This window comes from Carcharodon carcharias, chromosome 6 (genome assembly GCF_017639515.1).
Source record: "Carcharodon carcharias isolate sCarCar2 chromosome 6, sCarCar2.pri, whole genome shotgun sequence".
Taxonomy (NCBI): Eukaryota; Metazoa; Chordata; class Chondrichthyes; order Lamniformes; family Lamnidae; genus Carcharodon; species Carcharodon carcharias.
In genome coordinates, this window is record NC_054472.1 from 88670320 (window position 1) to 88677328 (window position 7009).

Consider the following 7009-nt stretch of genomic DNA (forward strand, 5'->3'; position numbering starts at 1 on the left):
AGAACCCTCAAGACCAAGGGGCAGCAGGTCCTCCTATGGAGAGCTGTCAGGCACCTCGCTAGATCCAGGGTGCATAGATGTCGCATGTATTATCTGTAGATGAGCACGAACCAGTGTCACCAACACCTCCGCATGCCAGGGGATCTGGTGTCTTACATTTGCTACATTCTGCAGGACCTGGCACCATGGGGACTTGGAGAGCATCGATTATCACTGGCAATGAAAGTAACCACCTCACTCAACTTCTATGGCAGTGGCTCATTCCAAGTCTCCACTGGGGAACCTCTCTGGGATCCCCCAAGCTTCCATCCACAAATGTATCCAGGAGATCACAGATGCTAATTTTGCAAAGGCCCACAATTTAGTCAACGTTGACAGAGATCAGACAAGCCAAGTGTCATGAAGCTATTAATATACATAACGTTACTGAATGTTTAAAAAAAGGGTTAATCTGTGGGTGTGTCTTAATTGGATTAAGGCCGGCTAGTCTGGGTGCTTTGATGCATACTAGTTTTGAGATGTAAAAGAAGTAGAGTTCATTTGTATTATGTTGAATAGAGCATTCAAGAAGGGTGTGAAATCTGGCACCTAGCTAGCAGAGACCAAGCAATATGTTTATATTATTAATAAAATTGGTACTATGAAAGGGGTTTTATTGTTGGAAGGGGCGGAGTTCAAAGGGGCTGGTGATACAATGAGAATTTACATTCAATGAGCTGTGTTGGGTATAACAGATCACAGTTTTGTGTGTGCAGGTCAAAGCAGTTGTAAGCCTACACGGGAACCAAAGTGAAAGGAACCACATTTTGAATTTGTAAGATGAAAGTGCTTTGTCTGGTGAAACTGTGTTGCTGTTGCCTTACTGGAGATTAGTTTGGGAATTTGTTAAAAGTTATGATGGTAGTAATTTGTAGCCATGTGTATATATTTAACTTGTGTAAATTAATAAATGTCGCATGTATTTTGATGTAAAACCTCTCAAGAACTGGTGGTCTGATTCCTGAATTTAGAGCTGCATCTCAAACATACAAAAATAAAAATATATGTTATGACAGTTGTTTAAAGTTTCCCTCTGAGATTTTTAAATAACTCAGCTTTACCAACTGCTGGGTCATAACACAAGAGCACTGGGCTTTGTTGAGATTTTCAGTTTCCCACAGGTGCTGGGTGCCATTGACTGCATTCAAATGGCTATAAAAGCTCCCTGGCAACAAGCATTCTAGTACATCAACCACAAAGGCTACCATTCACCCAGTGTGCAACTGATAGGTGACCATAACAAAATTATCATGCAGGTTTGCGCCAGATACTCAGGAAGCGTCCACAACTTGTACATCCTGAGTAGGTCTCAGATCCCTGACATCTTCCAGGGATCCCACAAGATGCAGGGTTGGCTCCTCAGGAACAAAGGACAGGACTGATGACACCCATGCGGCGGCCTCAGACAACTGCTGAGAGAAGGAATAAAGAGGCTCATGCCACAACCCAGACATTGTGGAACACACCATAGGGATATTGAAAATGCAGTTCCAATGCCTGGACAGATCTGGCTCCAGTACCTTCCTCAGAGGATGTCACGCATCATCATGGCTTGCTGCATGCTACACAACCTGGCGCTACAAAGGGGGGAGGAGTTGGCAGTTGACAAAGTGAAGAGGCTGATGGTGATGAGGACTTGGAAGCTGAGGATGCAGGGAAGAGGCCATTGCACAGCCAGATGAGGCAGGGGTGCTCATGAGGCCCTCATTGCCAGCAGATTTCAGGAGGAGGATGACAAGATGCACTGAGAATCCCCCTGGACAAGTATCCTCCATCATGGACCAGCATGACCACCAGTATAGCTACTCCTCTAATTTCACCCATGAATTTCCAGATGAAATTGCATTATTGCACAGCATGGTCATATGGCCCTGATGCTGTGAAGGATGAGCAAGCCTCGAGGGCATGTGCCCATGCTGAGTTGAGGTGCTACCTGGAGGACAGTGTCCTGGAATCAGACATCAGATTCACACATACATCCAGCATCCCAGTCACAACAGCATCCTCCAAGACGCAGGGGCACTTGGGTGATTCTGAGTGGACTATGGCTGCATGTCTTCTGACTAGGATCTATTGGAACCAAGGCCGCCATGTACCATGTGTTACATCAATGGTGAGACAGAAACATAACACTTGGGACAAGGCAGCCGATGAGATTCCGCTGCAGTGACAGCACAGATGACTCAGTCGGCCATGGGACACTCCCTGAAATGACACTGACGTCTGGCAGTTTATATGAAGGTCCCTGAGCTTCTTCGATTCTCACGCTGCAATGGAGGTGGAGCACCTAAGCATGATGAGATCAGACACTTGACTGCATGATATTAAGATGCCTCCTCTTGCACACAACCAGTGTGCCATCATGGCCAGCCCTGGTCCTTGCGAAGTCAAAGTTGATCAGACAACATGAAGCCCTCAAGGGCATGTGAACTTGCTTATGAGGAGCACTATTCTGTTTCATCACATACTCACTCCTATCCCTTTTCACCCCTCCACCTTGTCTGAAGCAACAATGTGCAATTGCAAAGCAGTCCTGAAAGCTGTATTGGTCTCTAGAAATCACCATTTGGAAGTAGCAACAGTAGCCTCTTCGAGTGTCAAGGCAATAGGCCGCACAGCGCTGTCTACCAACTTTGCGATCAGACCTTTCTCCCCTCAATAGTCACAACTACAAAGTGAGAAACATTTAAGGTTGGACATCTCAGTGCCTGCACACAAATGTGTCATTGCTTCATCACCTTGAGATGGCAAGGTGCTCCCACTTTTGCTAAGCTTAGCAGATTGACACTGAGAACATCAGAGACCTGTTTGGCTGAGGGCAGCCCACATAAGCTCTGCGTATAGGCTCATATCATCGAAAGCCTTCTGAGAGATAGCGGGAAAAGGAGTTGGACAGTATATGAGCCTTCTCCATGCTTGAGCACATCTCTCCTTAAACATCACACCTTCACCTGTCAAGAATGCAGATGACATATGGGCAAACCCCTGCCTCAATTGTTCAGAGCCAAGAATGCACACGATGGCACCCTGCAATGCATGGTAATGAGGTTCATGCAACAGCCACACTTAACATGAGGGGGCAGGCATTACTGACATAGAGAGTGATGTTGAAATGGGACACTCACTATAGTGAGGTGGTAGCACACTGCACAGAAGAGAAGGCCAGGACAGAAACAATTGCCATAATTGTGTGCAGGAACGAAGGTATCACACATGATTGACAGTAACCCAGCTCACCATAAGAAGGAGGCATAGACAGGAAGAGATATGAAATGATTGGGAGTCTATTTACATTTGTGAGCACTATATACAAGTGGATCACACCCATGCCAATGTTGTACAACTACATCTTTTTCACTTTCCTTACCCTGCCACTATGTCTTAGTGCTCCCCCGACATCCATTGCGGAGGTGGAGGTAGCCTGCTGACTGCTACGCCCTGTCTATGATGACCTGGGTGGCTGTCCTCTGGAAGGTCAAGGCCAGGAGGGCCCCGCCTGCTTTGGGTATCCTGCTGTGGGGCAGGTGCCTGTGGAGCTTGAGTTGATAGGGTCACGCGAAGAGAGGGGATTTGGATTGGGTGGACACTCGTGGAGTCACCTGGGCGCATGGCTCCAGGTCGAGCTGCTGGCCCTTTTCCCAAGGGTGCCCAAGGGCCCCTGGCTGACTCCTTGAGGAGAAGGGGCAGCTGGAGTGAGATCAAGCTTCATCTCCACAACCCTGTCGCATTGACACTGATGGATGCCACCAATGGCTACAGTGATGGAGTGCAGCTTCTGCAGCAGTGCCGGGCCGATGTCATGGAGCAAGGTTTCCACAGCAGCCCCCATCCTACCAGTGCTGACCTTGGTGTGTTGGTATGCTGATGCTATCACCTCAGTCTGAAAGCAGATGGACTCCTCCATCATGCATTGCAATCTGAGGAGTGCAGCTTCCTGATGTTCCTGTGATTCTTGCTGCAGTTCCAGCAACTGATTTAGGACTGAGTAAGGAGGATCGTCATCAGACTCAGAATCAGCAAACTCGTGGCCTCCAGCAGTCTTCCAAATGCCAGCAACCTCAAATGTTCCAGCCCCTGCCTGCTGTGGAGCAGATGGTGCGATGTGCTCAGCAGATTGTGACACCGAGGCTACTCTAGAATGAGGTATATGTCTCTGAGCTGATGGAGGGTGTGGGTGAACGATGTCAAGGGTCTTCAAAGGTGCTGTCCTCAGGCTCCTCATCCAAGATGTTGTCGGGGCTGGAGTTGAGGGTCTGGCTGTGCATGCCCTCGGTAGCTTCCCAGAGGTGTCTGTGAAAGTAAGGAGAGGTAATTAGTGCCTGGCAGGTGATTCTGAAACAGGAGAAATCACTCACAATGTGATTGTCTGATGAATGTTGTACTGCAGGATCCTCAATTGTGTGTGTGCCGCCAGCCTCACCTTCAGCGCAGGCACAGTGTACGTCCACTCTGGCCAGCTCTGTGGCTCTGTTCTCAAAGTCCATGAGATGCTTGATCCCAGGAACTCCACTGCCGCTTTGGGACCTCTCCTTCTTATTGTGAGCCAGCTTGTTCTGCATGAAGACAGATGGAGAGAGTGTGAGCAAGATGCATGTGAGGACAGATGATAAGGATGCCTGGCATTTGTGGGTGGTGAGTGGAGCCCTGGGCAGGATTAGGATGCAAGCTTCAGAGGTGGTGCGGCCAGATGGAGATGTCAGGGTGTGTGAGAGTGAGTGGCGATGGCCCTTGAGGTAGCAACGAGTGAGATCCTTGTGAATGTGTAATGGATTTATGAGTGTGTGAGTTGAGAGTGATGAGATGGCTGACTTATTCTGGCGGCACGGATAAGATTGTTCATCCTCTTCTTGCACTGGGTGAATGACCTCTTCTGCAGGGCATTTGCACTGACCACCACTGCGACTGCCTCCCAAGCCCAATTGGTCGTCTTGGTGAAACTCCTGCGGGCAGAACGGGGGTAGAGAACATGGCAGTGGGCTTCGACTGCATCCAACAGACCCTCCAGTGAGGCGTCATTGAATTTGGGCGCAGCATGCTTTCTGCCTTTGGAAGCCATTTCTTCTGTGGAGCTGTCCTAAGCTGCAGAGAGTGTGAATGATGTGCAGGGGCGCTATTTAAATATGGTGCCTGGAGTTAAGGCACGCTGAGGTCACAGCAGGGCGGGCGAATCAGATACCACCCACCAGCGATGCAGTGTTATCCCCATGCATGAATATTTAATAGCGTTTGAAGCACACAGTACGGCATGAGAACCCGGCATTGTGGCTGGTGTGTTGAACACTATTTTTCTACGCCCAGTACTGGACTTTGCGTCTTTCAGGGAACATCCCGGCCTTGGTTTGTCTATAACTGTAGCATGACTTTTACCCCCTTGTGTTCTAATCCTCTCGGTATAAAGGCCGGCATTTGATTAGCCTTTTTGATTATTTTTTTGTAACTCTCCATGATATTTTAATGACCTATGTACCTGGGCCTGGGCTATGTGTTCTTTTGTATTATTGTTGTTGACATCTTTTGATGATCTGCTTCTATCACTGCTTGTTTGTCCCTACAACCACACCCCCACTCCACCTCTCTCTCTCTCTCTCTCTCTCTCCGCCCCCCACACACACACCTTAAACCAGCTTATATTTCAACTCTTTCTTGGACTCGAACTCAAGTTCTGTCGAAGGGTCATGAGGACTCGAAACGTCAACTCTTTTCTTCTCCGCCGATGCTGCCAGACCTGCTGAGTTTTTCCAGGTAATTCTGTTTTTGTTTTTGTTATGTAGCTCGGCCACTGTTTCTAGCTTTTCACTATTTAGGAATACTCTTTTCTATCCTTTTTAAATCCAAAGTGCATGACCTCATATTCTCCTACTTTGAAATCCATTTGCCACAGTTTTGCCTATTCCCTTAATTAATAGCTTTGTCATTTTATGCTCCCATCTACACTGCTTACAAAGTCACCTATCTTCATGTCATCAGAAAGCTTGTATATGTGGCTTCGTATCCATCATCTAAGTTGTGAATCAAATAGGTGAATAGCTTAAGCTGAAATACAGATTCTTGTGGGACACCACGAGTCACATCCTACCAATTAGAACACCTGCCCATTCTCCCAACCCTCTGTCTGCTGCTGCTCAGGCAGTTTCCTACACAGGTCAATAATTTGTCTTGCATTCTATAAGCTTCAACTTTAGCTAACAGTCTCTTATGAGGGGCTTTAATCAAATGCCTTCTGGAAGTCTATGCAAATGACATCCATAGACCTTGTCTACGGCTTTGAATGTTTTGAAGAGGTGATTAATCAGGTTTGTCAGACATGACCTATCCTTACAATTCCATGCTGTCACTCTCATACAACTTAGCAGCATATTGGATGTAAATATTAAGAAGAATTAGGAACAAGCTATCGCCTGCTTAGTTTCGGTATAACATATTGTTTTGTAAGTACATTTGATTCATATATTTCATTCTTCCTTCCTCCTCTCCACCCCCTGAGGAGGAAGTTGACATTAGTTGTGGGCTTATGTTCCACCCCAGCATTTGAGCAAAAAATCAAGCACTCTAGTGCAGTACTGAGAGAAAGCTGCACATGTCGTCTTTCGGATAAGATGTTAAAACTGAGGCCCAGTCTGCTTTTTTATTTGGATAGAAAAGGCACTGTTTCAAAGAGGAGCAGGGGAATTATCCCTGGTGTCATTGCCAATATTTTCCCTCAATCAATATCACAAAAATAAATTATCTGGTCATTATCACATTGCAAATTGACTGCTATGTTTCCTACATGACAACAGTGACTACACTTCAAATGTGCTTCATTAGCTGTAAAGCACATTGGTACATCCTGAGTCATGAAAGGTGCTATATACCTGGTCAAATGACATCTTGATTTTAAACTTCTCATCCTTGTTTTCAAATTCCTCCATGGCCTTGCCCTACCCTATCTCTGTAATCTCCTCCAAACCCACAACCCTCCAATTTTGAC